Below are 15,213 nucleotides of genomic sequence, written 5' to 3'. Positions count from 1 at the left end.
AGCTCCCAATAATTCCTTGCCAAAATTTAGACACAAATTGGGAACCCCTATCAGACACCACGTCCATCGGGAGGCCATGTTACCAAAAGATGTGATCAATTACAGTAACTGCTGTCTCCTTGGCTGAAGATTATTTGGGCAAGGGAATGAAATGTTTTTCTATCACAGCCTTAACCTTGTCAGGATCCCTATGTACTCCCTCAGAAGAGACAATGTAACCTAGGAAAGAAACAGACTGTGCATGAAAAAATGCATTTCTCTGTCTTGACAGAAAGGCCATTCTCTAGAAACCTCAGGAGTACCTGTTGTTCCTGGAGAGACAAAGAAAAAAAAATCAATATGTCATCTAGGTAAACATATATGAATTTGTCTACCATATCTCTCAGCACGTCATTCACGAGGGCTTGGAAAACCGCTGGAGAGTTGGAAAGGCAGAACAGCATAACCAAATATTCAAAGTGCACTCTGGGGGTGTTGAAAATGGTTTTCCATTCACCCCCCTTCCTGATGCAGACCAAATGATAAGCGTTACGTAAATCCAATTTTGTGAAGATGGATGCTCCCTGCAACCTCTCGGAGGCTGAAGACATCAACTGCAAAGGATAAGTATTCTTCACCGTGATGTTGACAAATCCACCTCCGAGCCCTCTGCCTCTGCTTCCTAAATGCATGACATGTAGGTGAGCTTGAGAAGATCCTCAAATTATTCCTTGCACCGTCTGACGATATCCCCTGTTCAGGTCAACAGCTGGCCACCTCTACTGTAGACAGTGTTGGCAGGGCACTGCTTCCCCTCCTGAGGCGGCATACAGTTTGCCAGAATCTCTTCGAGGCCAATAGACAGTCTTTCTCCATGGCCTCACCAAACTCCTCCCAGACCCGAGTTTTTGCCTCCACAACCACCTGGGCTGCAGCCTGCTTGGCCTGCCAGTACACGTCAGCTGCTTCAGGAGTCCCACAAGCCAGCCAGGCCTTGTAGAACTACTACTTGACGGCATCCCTTATGCTTGAACATGGTGTTCATTGTGGACAAACTGTGACTTGCACAGAAGTCCAATAACAGAACACCACTCAGGTTCAGATCAGGGGGGGGGGGGGCGTTCCTCCCAATCTAGCCCCTCCAGGTGTCACTGTCATTGCCCACGTAAACGTTGAAGCTTGGTTCGCATTGCCGGCAGTAAGTCAGACTTGTGCAGACTTGAATGATTATGTCTCTGCTTTTTCAGATTAAATTGTCATGTTGGCTTCATCAAGCCAGGAACTTCAGCGTGTGCTGGGACAATTTGCAGCCGAGTGTGAAGTGACTGGGATGAGAATCAGCACCTCCCAGTCCGAAGCCATGGTTCTCATCCAGAAAAGGGTGGTTTGTCCCCTTCAGTTTGGTGGAAAGCTCCTGCCTTAAGTGGAGGAGTTCTGGGGTCTTGTTCATGAGTGAGGGAAGGATGGAGCTGGAGATTGACAGGTGGATAGGTGCAGCTTCTGCAGTGATGCGGTCAATGCCTGGGGGCTAACTTTGGCATATGTACATTACTCAAAAGCTATGTTCATTCATATGCACTGTCCCTTTTAAATAAATAAAATAAATAAATAAAATAAATGTACCAGTCTGTCATTGGAGTTGGGCTGCACAAGGAGTTGACTCGCAAGGTGAAGCTCCGGGGAAGACCAAGGGACTATGTCTCTCAGCTGTCCTGGGAATGGCTCGGTATCCCCCTGGAACAGCTGGAGGAATTGTCTAGGAAGAGGGAAGTTTGGGCGTCTTTGCTATGAAATGTATCTCTATATAATTTATATTCTTTATATAGGCTGTTTAAAAATACATTAATCTCATAAAATTATGCAATTGTTGTTTAAATACATTTATGCTCCCTTTGAGCAGTAATAAACAGTTTGTAAAAATGTATGTATCACCTTGGCAATGTTAACATGGCTTTTGTTGATGTTGAAATTTTTTTTTTCTAACATACTATAGTATTCTAATTTATTGATTTAACTTAATTCATTTAATTTAAATAAATCACATAAAGAAAAAAGATACATTGAAAAAAAGGAATATTAAGTGGGAATTTAGTTTCATTAAAATGTCCGTCATGGACAGCTATTACTCTTTGACAAAGTCAGAAACAAAATGGGAAGCTGTCAGTCCACCAAAGGGACCATCCTGAATTTGACCAGCACCAGATGCAAAAGCAAATGTCTGTAATGGAATGGGGGTACATCAGTGAGAACGTCATGGGATACTGGCATGTGTGTGAAGGTACCATTGACATTCTATGTATTGGGATTGTACAGAGACATATACTGCCATCAAGAAGACATCTTTCAAGGGAAGCGCATGGTTATTGGATCAAGACAATGACAGGTGTCATTTTGCATGTGCTACAACAGCATGGCTTCTTAGACACAGAGAGGTTGTGCTTGAATTTCCTGCCCTCGTACTGTTAAGCAGCTCAAGCCTTGTATCAAGTCTTGTATCCCAATTTTTTTTTTCAAAAACCAAAATGTGTTTATACTAACAAAATACAATTAATTTAGTCAGTGAAAACATTATATTTTTTTGTCAAGTAAAGGTTAAAGAGATTTAACAAATCATATATTTACAATTTGATTGCATTTTACAAAACATCCCAGTGTTTTCTGATTTGGGGTTTTATTATATGGCCCCACATATTGCTGCTGTCTTATTGTAATTCAGCATTATAGGACACGCTGCACTGTAAATGAAGCTCTTGTATGTTAGGTTTAAAGTGTGTGAATGCATTGCTCTAGCATAATTACCCGCAAGTATCTAAACTGCAGACCAGCCTATCTCTAAACATGTATATCATGTGACTCTGTTATGTGTTTTCCAGTAATTGATAGACTGTTCCCGTGTAAAGGTACTGGAGCCCTCTTTCCTGTCTCGCTGTTAATGTACGTCTTTGTGTTTTAGGCCTGTCTGCAGCCTGGAAAACTTGTATTTTGCAAGGCCCCATGCATAAGTAATGTTTTTGCCAGGCAGCTGGGAAAGCACTTAATTTGTTCCAGATCCCCCACCCCAGCTCCTGAAAACCCATATGAGCAGTGTCTCACAGGGCAAATTGAAGGGCCCCTTTTTTCACAACCCCCAGCAATACATGGTTTGCATGTCAAGTCAAGTCAAGTCACCTTTATTTATATAGCGCTTTAAACAAAATACATTGCGTCAAATCAACTGAACAACATTCATTAGGAAAACAGTGTGTCAATAATGCAAAATGATAGTTAAAGGCAGTCCATCATTGAATTCAGTGATTTCATCTCTGTTCAGCTAAATAGTGTCTGTGCATTTATTTGCAATCAAGTCAACAATATCGCTGTAGATGAAGTGACCCCAACTAAGCAAGCCAGAGGCGACAGCGGCAAGGAACCGAAACTCCATCGGTGACAGAATGGAGAAAAAAACCTTGGGAGAAACCAGGCTCAGTTGGGGGGCCAGTTCTCCTCTGACCAGACGAAACCAGTAGTTCAATTCCAGGCTGCAGCAAAGTCAGATTGTGCAGAAGAATCATCCGTTTCCTGTGGTTTTGTCTTGGTGGTCCTCTGAGACAAGGTCTTTACAGGGGATCTGTATCTGGGGCTCTAGTTGTCCTGGTCTCCGCTGTCTTTCAGGGCAGTAGAGGTCCTTTCTAGGTGCTGATCCACCATCTGGTCTGGATACGTACTGGATCCGGGTGACTGCAGTGACACTCTGATCTGGATACAGACTGGATCTGGTGGCTACGGTAACCTCGGAATAAGAGAGAAACAGACAAATATTAGCATAGATGCCATTCTTCTAATGATGTAGCAAGTACATAGGGTGTTATGTGTAGTTTGTGTCTAAAACACAAAGTGTTATGACAGAGTGACAGAGTGTTATGTCAAGTTTACAGCTTGTGTCTGTTTCAACACTGTTAGCCTTTAAAGGGTCCATTTGTTTTGAAGGTACACCATTCCAAAATGTGATTTGATGTCATGGCTTTTTCTAGTTTATCACAGCCAGAGCTGTGGCAAGGGGCTTTTTGGTGAAAAGTTTCTGGCATGGACTCAGACAGAAGCTCTCACTAACCTTTCACATTTTTACAACATATTTGGTCTTTATGAACTGCAAGAGTACTTGTGCTTTGCCAGAAACAACAATAAGAGAACAAATACTGACATCTCGTTGTTGTGTGCAGTGCAGGTGCTGAATCCTGTTATTTTTCGACACCCTTTTACCTTATGTTCACAGTAATACTGTTTATTTGTGTTTTATCTCTTTAATATACAGGTGTGACAAATTCAATTAATTACATATGATTTGACACACCTGTCAATGCAGGTCCAACAGCTGAAAAAGCGTATCAGAGCAACAACAACAACAAAAACGAGAAAGAGAGGTAACCAAAAATCTCAAAGTCATTCTGGTTAAGCTTCAGTGAAGTTTCTTTTGAGAGAAATTTTACTGAATGACAGCCATCACTGATCTGGGCAATGTGGCAGAGTGGCCAGACACTAGACGTTCTTCAGTGACGGCGCATAAAGACCTGCTTGGAATTTGAAAAAAGCACCTTAAAGACTTGAAGACTTTGGAAAAACAAGGTTGTCTGGTCTAATTTACCTCAATTCCAAGTCTGGAGGAAACCAGAGTCCACTCATTATATTCCCAGTGCCATCTCACTGGTGAAGCAGGGTGGTGGTAACAAAATGTTTTCAGTTGCTGTGGTCAGGGTTGAATAAAAGCAGAGTACGTTATAATATAGCAATATCCTAAATTAAATTCTGGTCCAAAGTGCTCAGGACCTCGGACTGGGCCAAAGATTCACCATCCAGCAGGACCTTAAGTAACAAGTTTGTAGTAACATATATGTAAGAATGTTGCATCTTAGCTGTGATGGCTAAACACATGGCCATACATAATGCTGGTAACTTAACATGCATTCATGCATAAAGCATACAATTCACTACATAATCATTCACTGAATAGCAGAGTATACTGACGTAAAATCCCCAATTCATTCTCTTCTTTTTATAAAAAAAATATTAATTGTGTGTTCTTCCATTGTATTGAGTAAGTGGGCCTACCATTTCTCTTAAATAACTGTCTCAGTTAGTTGGTCAGTCTTATTCTGTTCAGTTCTTCTTAGGTTTTTCTTTTTTTGAGTTTTTGCTTTGTTGATTTAAGTTAATCAAGTCTAGCTAGATTATTTGTTGGATAAAGTTTATTGAATTTGTATTTTTACTTTGTGATGTTTTTGGGGAATTTCTTGGTTTCAAATAAACCTATTTTTATTTTATTTAAAAAAAAATTGGAAATAATGTGTCCTCATGCCTTACTAATTGGATTTATACAATACCCGAAAAGTCTTGAAGCTGTAATCACCACCAAAGTTGCTTCATGTAAGCACTCAGTTAAGGGTCTGGATACTTATGCAATTCAGGTTTTCATTTTAATAAATTTTCAACGTTATGTTTTCTTATTATTAATATTATTATTATTATTATTATTATTATTAAATTGATGTAATAGAATAGGCCGCGGTGTTAACTGCAGGTCAGTCGCATGTTAAAATCATTCGCGAAACCACCTCTGAATGTAATGTAATTGTAAAATGTTGGTTTGTAAACGGAGATGAAAGGATGAAGTAAAACAATAATAACATTATAATATAACATTGTAACATCCTTAAAAACCTTTTGAAAATTTACAGTGAGTTAATTTCAAAACGTGGGATAGTCTTAGGCTAAAGCCAACGCATCAAAAATTAAAAGAAAGACCTTTATATAAAAGCTCTTACTGCATGCTATTGTTATTAAACAGTCATTACATAATATATGGATTAAAAGCTAAATGTTTTCATTTTGGTTCATTCTTGGTTAAAAAAATGTATTAAATAATCTTCAGGTTCCATATGCAGAGCGAAAAGAGAATGGTCCAGCATTTAGAAATAATTCTTAACTCTGTTATAATCCTTGATATTTCAGAGTGCTGGCAGTTTGCATTATATATCTAATTATTCCTTTACTGTGTGACCAAACATTTTTTATTTTTATTTGACATTTTTTAGTTTCAGCTGTTTGATCGCGCTGGTGCCTCACACGCATATATTCATTGGAAACGGCGAAGCCATTCACCGTGACATTCATCGTGAGCAGCCATCCACTTTGGCATATTTTTGCTCATTATGATTTTTTTTACATCGATACTGGAACACACATGAACTACAAAGCCTATTTTACCTAATTAATAATAGTTTAGCTTCAAATGGGCAACATCAGGAATATGGAAACATTTGGATTTCTCCCGAGTGAGAGAGCCCAACCTTACCTTGTTTCGCTTTAAATTATTATTAATTTATTTTTTGTTTGTTTATAGCTAAGCCTATATTATCATATACTGCAATTATATTTATCCATTAGACTTATATATTTTTAATTCTAGTTCTGCTCTGATAAATTTGTTAAATTTAAAGGATTTGTTGTAAAGGGAAGGGTACTAAAAACATCCTGTTGGTACATTATTAAGCCATTGTTAGGCTACCACTTTTAATGCTTCGATGCAAAGTAAACCACAATTTCTTTAGAATAATAAAACACAGTTCATATTATATAAATAATACTGCACACCTATTAAACGGCAAATCTAAAATATGGTGTAATACTGTGTAGCTAAGAGAAAATATAAGCACAACTCATAGGCTTGACATTTATCCTGCTTGAAATCGTTCTAAGAAACACACATAACGTCAATTAATAAACGTTCATCTGTGAATATAAAATATTTTAACTACAGTGTCTTTTGTTTTTGTTTTCTCTGACTGCTACCGTCAAATGTAACACATCGGCGAGGCAAAGCTGATGGCTATTTGTGAAAATGTGCTTTGATGAGCTTAACTTGTGGTTAACCCTCTGAGGTCTCAGGGTATTTTTAGGGCCTTTAGAAGTTTTACCATGCCCTGACATTTGTGCTTTTTTCAGTTACTTATAAACATCTAAATGGCTAAAGTCTAATATCACTGTAATCACCACAAACTGTGCTATAATAATATGTGAGCAGCATGTATGTACATTATTGTGTTTTTGAGAAAACAATGTTCATGCGTGGTTAGTGAAAAGCTACAAATGTTAAATCACTTGAATAAGGCCATAAAACACATACAGAACATTGGTTCCCGGGACTTTTGAGAACTGGATCTTGTAGCCTAGAATTTTTCTTTTAAATTATGTGAAAATCATCTTGTTTACTCACTCACAGAAAACAATATATAGATTTAAATTTTCTAAGACACTTTTTGTGTATAGCTGAATTTTTAGCATCATTACTCCAGTCAGACACAGTTTAAAAAAAAAAAAAAAAAAAACCTTTATGGTTATTAGTATCATTATTATTATTATTATTAATGTGGAAAAGAGCTTTGTTTGTTTCATTTACATTTATTTGTTATATTTATATTATTTATATCAAGCTTTTGAATGGTATAGTGCATATTGTTATTGAAACTTCATAATGTTTCACTTGATTGTACACTTAGTCGGGAATTATAGTTTGTAAAGAGTCTAACTAGTCAAATGTTTACACATCATGTGAAACCTAATACAAGTGTATAAATAAATAAAGACTTACTCATGTTTATGATCTCTGCTGAATAAAGTTCTTCATTGTTTTTTCTGAGGAAATCCAAAACTCAAATCCTGAGGTAATCCTCATCACATCTTCTTGGGGTGAATTATGTCTTATTCCTCACATTGCGAAGCAAACAGTAAAATAAAAAAAACTTGAAGTACAGTCTCGCTGCTTTGTTTTCTGTATGGGTGTTTACAAGCTGCTAGCTTCACGTGAAACATTATAATCTCAATAGCACGTTCAGCGCTCAGGTGTGGTCACATTAGAGATAATGAAGGGAGACGTGAAAAACTGGATATCGCATTGTTTTCATATGGATTATCACAGAATATTTGTTTTTGGTAGAACTTGTTTAGTTCAAAAGTAGACATGTCATGTCTTGTTGAGTATTCACAGAGTTACAGTTAATTTTAATGACTCGTTTCTAAATGAAGATCACCGCAGACCAAGGCAGCAGACAGCACACTTTGCTTGTTATTTTTATTTTATAAATGCACAAAGTTTTGTTGTTATTATGTCTGTTTACAAATAACACTAGACCCTTTACAGATTCGATTGATGTATTGTATTGTATGGGATTAGAATCCCGCCAAATGTATTGCAGCCACAGATTGAAAAATAATAAACAAAGATCAAATATTTAAAAACATTTGTAAAATAATAACACACAAAACCGAAAAACAAATGCAATTTTTTTATCAATAACAAACAGCGCAGTCATGGATCGGTAAATAATAAGCGTAAATCCAAAATGTAAACACATTTAAAATTATATTGCACAAAACTGAAACATGAATTCAAAATTTTCCAAATCTCAAACAAAATCAGGTTTCCTGCTCATGTTATTTTTTTGTGTGCTTGTGGTCTTTTCCCCTTTGCTCTTGTTTCCACGTTCTGCGCTTGCATTTCTTTGCAGTTGCAGTTAGAGTTTCATGTAAATCAGGGCAGGCTTCAGCGTCACCATTGGCCCACAAGTTCTAGATTGACAGCTGCTCCCTATCCAATCAGTCCAGGGGGAGTTGACGTCACTCCACTGCGACTCGTGGCTGCTGTGGTAGGTGTGTGAAGTAGAGGGTGACGGTGACACGGGAGTGGATTTTCAAATCTCTCCCGTCCCTCCCCCGCAATAAAAGAATCCGTTCCTGTCCCAATCCCACGAATAAACTGGGGGAAAATCCTGTCCCGTTTCCCGGAATGACTCATGTTCTCTCTCACTTTTTGGCCGGAATCTGTCCGTTACAGTGAAAAATACAGCACAGATCACAGCATGCCCACTTTAGTTGAATATAAATTTAAAATGTAGTTTTTTTTTATTTATTTAATTGAACAGAAAGCCATCTTAAAACAATGAACATTGTGCATTGCACACACGTAATGTAAATCATCCATGCTAACAAACGTTTTCTATTTTATTTATATTTTCATTTGAGCTTTGACATTGCACTCTGAGAGTGGCACTCTAGATTTATTTTTCATACACGCAGTTTCTCGCTCTAGTTCACATGACCAAGACGACAGAAACCGCATCTTGTTTTCTTTATTTATTTTACAGAAGCACAACGTTTTGATGTTATTCTGAGTGCACACAAATAAATGTATGCGGATTAGAAAGATTTATTACTTTTATCTGTATGACCAAAAATTATGGAGTATTTTAAGAGCAAGTGAGAGCACCGGTGTCTCCATCTGTTCTGCTGTGAGCGAGCTGCTCTTCAGCTTCCACACACACTTCAATAATGCACATTTCTGTAGGTTAACATTAGATTGAGCGGCCATGTATTACTATACATCTTTTAGATGAAAAGCTATATTTGAGGTCTATGAATGATAGGTGGGCTTTTTGATGTACTGCCCGATGTAGGCTACTGTATTACCACATAGACCAGCCGTTAACGATCTGTCCTTTACCAGCCAAACCAAAGCAGACAGGAGGAGAGCATAAAGAGACAGGGCAAAGTACAATTGAGTTCAAAATTAAAATATAAGCCTACAGTTTATACTTTATTTATTTAATAGTGTTTATATTTGTGTGTAAAGTTGTTGATCAAAGTGTTATTACGATTCCAGGTCCGGCCGACATTTTTTCCTGCCCCGTCCCAATCCCGTGAGTAATAGTGATTTTGTTTACAATCAATGTCAGCCTCTAGTGTGAAGATGAATAAGCAGCGTCAGCAGGCAAATCCCGGACAATCTCAGGTAATTAGTCTTAAATAGTTTGTTAGTGGGTGACAGAAACATTCCTTTTGTGTGATATTTAATGTGCATCTTGTCAGTAAAAGCCGGTTCTGTAATCAGCGGTAAATCTCTATCACCTGCGCGCTTTCACAGGGACCAGCATTAGGCGCGTTCAACTTGAAGCAGTACTTTGATGTCATACAGTGATCACTCTGTGCAGCTGCTTCAGGTCGAACACTAATGCTTCTCCATATGAAAGCGTGCAGGTGATGGAGATTTACCGCTGATTACAGAACCGGCTTTACTGACAAGATAAATTAAATATCGCGTGTGATTTATCGTGCAGCCCTACTGCCTAAAATATAAAGTATTGCTCACTAAACCAAACTAACAAGACACGTGTTAACAGGCTAGATATCGGCCTACTCGGACTACATAGAGCTTGCAGAAAATATCATAACACACAAAGTGAATGTTTCTGTCACCCACTAACAAAATATTTATGGCTAATTACCTGAGATCATCCAGGATTTTCCTGCTGACGCTGGTTATCCATCTTCACACACCTGCCACAGCAGACACGAGTCGCATTGGAGTGACGTCAACTCCACCTCGGACTGATTGGCTAGAGGAGCAGCTGTCAATCTAGAACTTGTGGCCCAATGGTGACACTGAACTCTGCCCTGATTTACATGAAACTCTAACTGCAACTTTTAGAAATGCAAGCACAGAACGTGGAAACGAGCAAAGGGGAAAAGACCACAAGCATACAAATAAATAACATATGAGCAGGAAACCTGATTTTGTTTGTGATTTGGAAAATTTTGAATTCATGTTTCAGTTTTGTGCAATATAATTTTAAATGTGTTTACATTTTTGATTCACGCTTATTATTTTTTGATCCATGACTGTGCTGTTTGTTATTTTAAAAAATTGCATTTGTTTTTCAGTTTTGTGCGTTATTATTTTACACGCGTTTTTAAATATTTTATTTATGCTTATTATTTTATTTTTTTAATGCAATACATTTGGCGGGATTCTAATCCCATAGTATTGTTCTTATCTGTACGATCAAAACTGAAAGTGTCATTTAAGTTCATTTCGGGGTTATCAGGAGAAAATACCTCATCATGCTTATACGCGTGAATCGACTCCAGAGGGTTAAAGCGCCACTCAGCGGTCAAAAGCTGCAAATGCACTTTACTGAAGCGGCAGTGGCGGCAGAACAATCATTTTGGTTGGCCACCTACTGTATATGAGGAGAATGCAATGAGCATGATCTGTAATCTGCAAAGTTCTTTGCCATATTAAGCATCAGTGCAGACCAGACTTTACTCCCAGTAGTCAAAAGTTTGGCTATGTGAGACTGTTTCCTTCCCTGCTGTCTGTCTGTCTCTCTCTTATTCTCTCACTTCTCCCTTCTCATCAGGGGTCAGCTGCACCAGCAGCGCTGTGAAGAGTGAACTTTGGTCAGTGAGGAGACTCAAGCCAAGATGACCCGCATGGCAGTGGCTGCAGCATGGGGATTGGGTGAGACGGAAAAAAAATTGGGTGGCAGAAAAAAAGCATTGTTTTTGATTAATCAAAAATTAGGTAACAGTTCAAGAATTTAGGAATTCTGTAACTTATATCTGTAACCAAAATGTACGTGAGAATGTCAATCTGCAATTTTCCACTTATTACTGAAAAAACAAATGACATTAATGACATTAACACAGTGATACATAATTAACATTCCTCTTCTATAGGACAGGGATGCTAACTATTCAACATTTGGGTAAAGTTCACTGTCGTGAATTTTTAGCAAAAATGGATACTTGTGTGAGCCATGCAATTCCAAAAAATTTAGTATGAGACAGGATGGTGGTTTGCTGTGCATACGCGAAGAAAATTCAACCTGTCCTCCACCCAATACGCTCGTATAGGTTGTTTGTCCAAATCCCTGAAATACGACCCATCAGAGCGTATACTACAATTGCGCCCCTATCGGCAAAAGGTCGTTTTCATATTAATGTTTTGTACTCTTTTATTTGCACTCTGATTTGCGTTTCGTGTAGCTCAGTTGGTAGATTATTGCGTTATACCTTGATATGTAATCATGCTATCATGGGTTCGATCCCAGGGAACGGACGTGCACGAAAATGTATATGCTCAATAAATCGTAATTTAGCATGATTTCTGTGAGGGTTAGGTTTAGGGGTGGGGTTAGGTGTGGTCATTCGAACGAATAAGCCACCTAGTAAAATATGTAGGAAATAATGTGAGATCGGTGTAAAAAGCCCACGCATTTCATTTAAATAAACGTGCGTTTTGATTGGTAATGACGTTATACGTCATTTCATGACGACAGACGCAACGCTATACTGTCATTATTTTTAGGCCCGCTAGAGGGCGCTTAACTTTAAAACGTAAATATAGGTCGTAATAGGGTGCTTGCACAAACGACCTATATGGTCGTTTTTTGTTGGAGGACAGGCTCAGAAAATTCTTGATGTCACTTGGCAACAGCAGCCAAGCACGCCTGACAAAAAGGGTTGCAAGGTTTGATGCATACAGTACATGTAATACACATACTGTATACAGCACATTGCAACATTAAGCTAGATGTTACATAAAGCAAAAAATAATGTATATTATTCATAATTTAAATGCTTTAAAGACCATTCAAATCAGAATGTTAGTTATTATAAAAATATTATAAAATCATGTGATGTTCATGTTTCATATTTCATGTATACATGAATTTGTCCGCACACTGATTTTTTATTTTATTTTTTAAATCAGACCGAAAACAATCTCTCCAAAATATAGTTTTTATTATCCATATACACAAGTGAAAAAAGTTACAAATGTGCAAAATATTAAAAACAGGCCAAAGAGCAGATGTTTCAGCCCATGCTTTCTTCAGTGCTCAGCCAAGACTGAAAAGTTCCCGAAACCTTTCTAAAACCAGCCAAAAGACCTGTAAAAACAAAAGCATACATTCCACAACCCGTATTTCAGGGAAGTGTATTCATACAAAATACTTAAAATGAACAGGAAAAAAAGAACCCATTTTTTATATATATATTTAAGCCCTGGTTATAAACATCTGACATTTTAATGTGCATTTTCGTGTACTTTTAAGACCGTAAATTTTCATGAGCAACAAGATTCTATTGTGATTTTTCAGAATCAGAATCAGAATGAGCTTTATTGCCAGGTATGTTTACCCATTCAAGGAATTTGTTTTAGTGACAGAAGCTCCACTGTGCTCCAACAGAATGACAGTTTCAAGACAGGACACAGATAATAAAAATACTAATATAAAAGTCTTCTGAGGACAGATTTGGTAACAAAGGTGAACCAGACAGTTATAGAAGTACAGAGGACGGATTCAATGAAGGTGCAGTAGAACTGTTTCAGCAGCTCCTGTGGCAGGTTGAATTTCCTCAGCTGGTGAAGTACAACCTCTGCTGGGCCTTTATAACAATGGACTCAATATAATTTCGCACTTCAGGTCCTGGGAGATGGTGGTTGCCAGGAACTTGAATGACTCCACTGTTGTTATAGTGCTGTTCATGGTGAGTGGGGGAAGAGCAGGGGGGTTCCTCCTAAAGTCCACAATCATGTCCGCAGTTTTGAACGTGTTGAGCTCCAGGTTGTTAACACAGCTCTTTAACCCTCTGAAGTCTAGGGGGTTTTGGGTACCTGGAAAAAAATTGACATGCCTTGAATTTTGTGCTCTTTTTAGTTGCTTATAAATATATTCATGACTAAAGTCTAAAAACACTGTATTCAGTAAAAACAGCTATAATTATATATAATTAGTATGTATGTACATGATTGTGTTTTTGAAAAAAAAAAAAAACGTTTATGTGTAGTTAGTGCAAAAAACTAAAATTTTGGAGTCACTAAAATAAGGTAATAAAACACATACATTTCTTCACAAGACTGTCAAACCTGGAGCTTGTAGCCTAGAATTTTTGCTTCAAACAGATGTGAAAATCATCTTGTTTACTCACTCACAGAAAACAATAGATTGATATAAATTTTATAAGACCCTTTTTGTCTGTAAAAGTCATATGCGAGTAGGTGTCAACTATCATTAATATTATTGTGCTTTACATCTGAGAAGACAAAGACCCGCATAATGAGTTGGATAATGAGCCATTCAGTCAGGTATGTGACTGATAGGGAAGACTTATGAGTCAAGTCAAGTCACCTTTATTTATATAGCGCTTTAAACAAAATACATTGTGTCAAAGCAAATGAACAACATTAATTAGGAAAACAGTGTGTCAATAATGCAAAATGACAGTTAAAGGCAGTTCATCCTTGAATTCAGTGATGTCATCATCTCAGTTCAATTTAATGATAATAATAATAATAATAAGTCCTAACATTTATATAGCGCTTTTCTAGGCACTCAAAGCGCTTTACATTGTCGAGAATATCTCCTCATCCACCAGCAGTGTGCAGAATTTATTCTTATTTTTTTATCTTCCTTGCCCAGGGACCACAGATGTAAATTAGCTGTACAGCTAACTCTGGTACAGGGTTTTAACTGTGCACGGTCCCTGTCAAATAAACTAATACAATGAAAAAATATGAAAAAATGAAATGAAATGAAAAAACGTCAAATTGTGCAGAAGAATCATCTGTTTCCTGTGGTCTTGTCCCGGTGGTCATCTTAGACAAGGTCTTTACAGGGGATCTGTATCTGGGGCTATAGTTTTCCTGATCTCCGCTGTCTTTCAAGGCTGTAGAGGTCCTTTCTAGGTGCTGATCCACCATCTGGTCTAGATACACACTGGATCCGGGTGACTGTAGTGACCCTCTGATCTGGATACAGACTGGATCTGGTCAGGGGCGTCATGCATTCATGATTTTTGAGGGGGCACATTTGGGGGGGGGGGGGGATTTCGGGAGTATAAGTCATTCTACGAAAGCACTGTATAACTGATATAGGCTTATTTTTTTAGAATTTTTTTTCCTTTTTATTCAAAACAATTCCAAACATGCTTAATATATCAGGAAATATCTCGTTTCTCAAATATGTGTAGGTAAACGCGTTTTGCACCTTTATAGATTGTTATTTGATCAATATATGGAAATGTAGTGTAATCTATTAACTACACATAAAAACCTGACTTTTTACTTAAGTGCCATATCATGCCATAAAATATTTTTAATACGACTGAATTTGCATTTAATGTAAATTTTAATAACAATATTGTAAGATACTTATTTTAACACTTTCATTTTACAGAGAGTAAAGAACATTTACATTATCAAAAAACATTTTCATTCAGTCTAGCCAGAGTTCAGGCACTCTCAAAAACTCCCATTAAAATCACTGAAGCACTTTACATTATGAAACTAATATCTTACTTACATTCGTACGCACATCTGCACTTTTTGTTGTTTCTGATGAGAGAATTCGCTAAATAATT

This window comes from Carassius carassius, chromosome 21 (genome assembly GCF_963082965.1).
Source record: "Carassius carassius chromosome 21, fCarCar2.1, whole genome shotgun sequence".
In the NCBI taxonomy this organism is placed as follows: Eukaryota; Metazoa; Chordata; class Actinopteri; order Cypriniformes; family Cyprinidae; genus Carassius; species Carassius carassius.
This window is presented reverse-complemented; position numbering follows the sequence as displayed.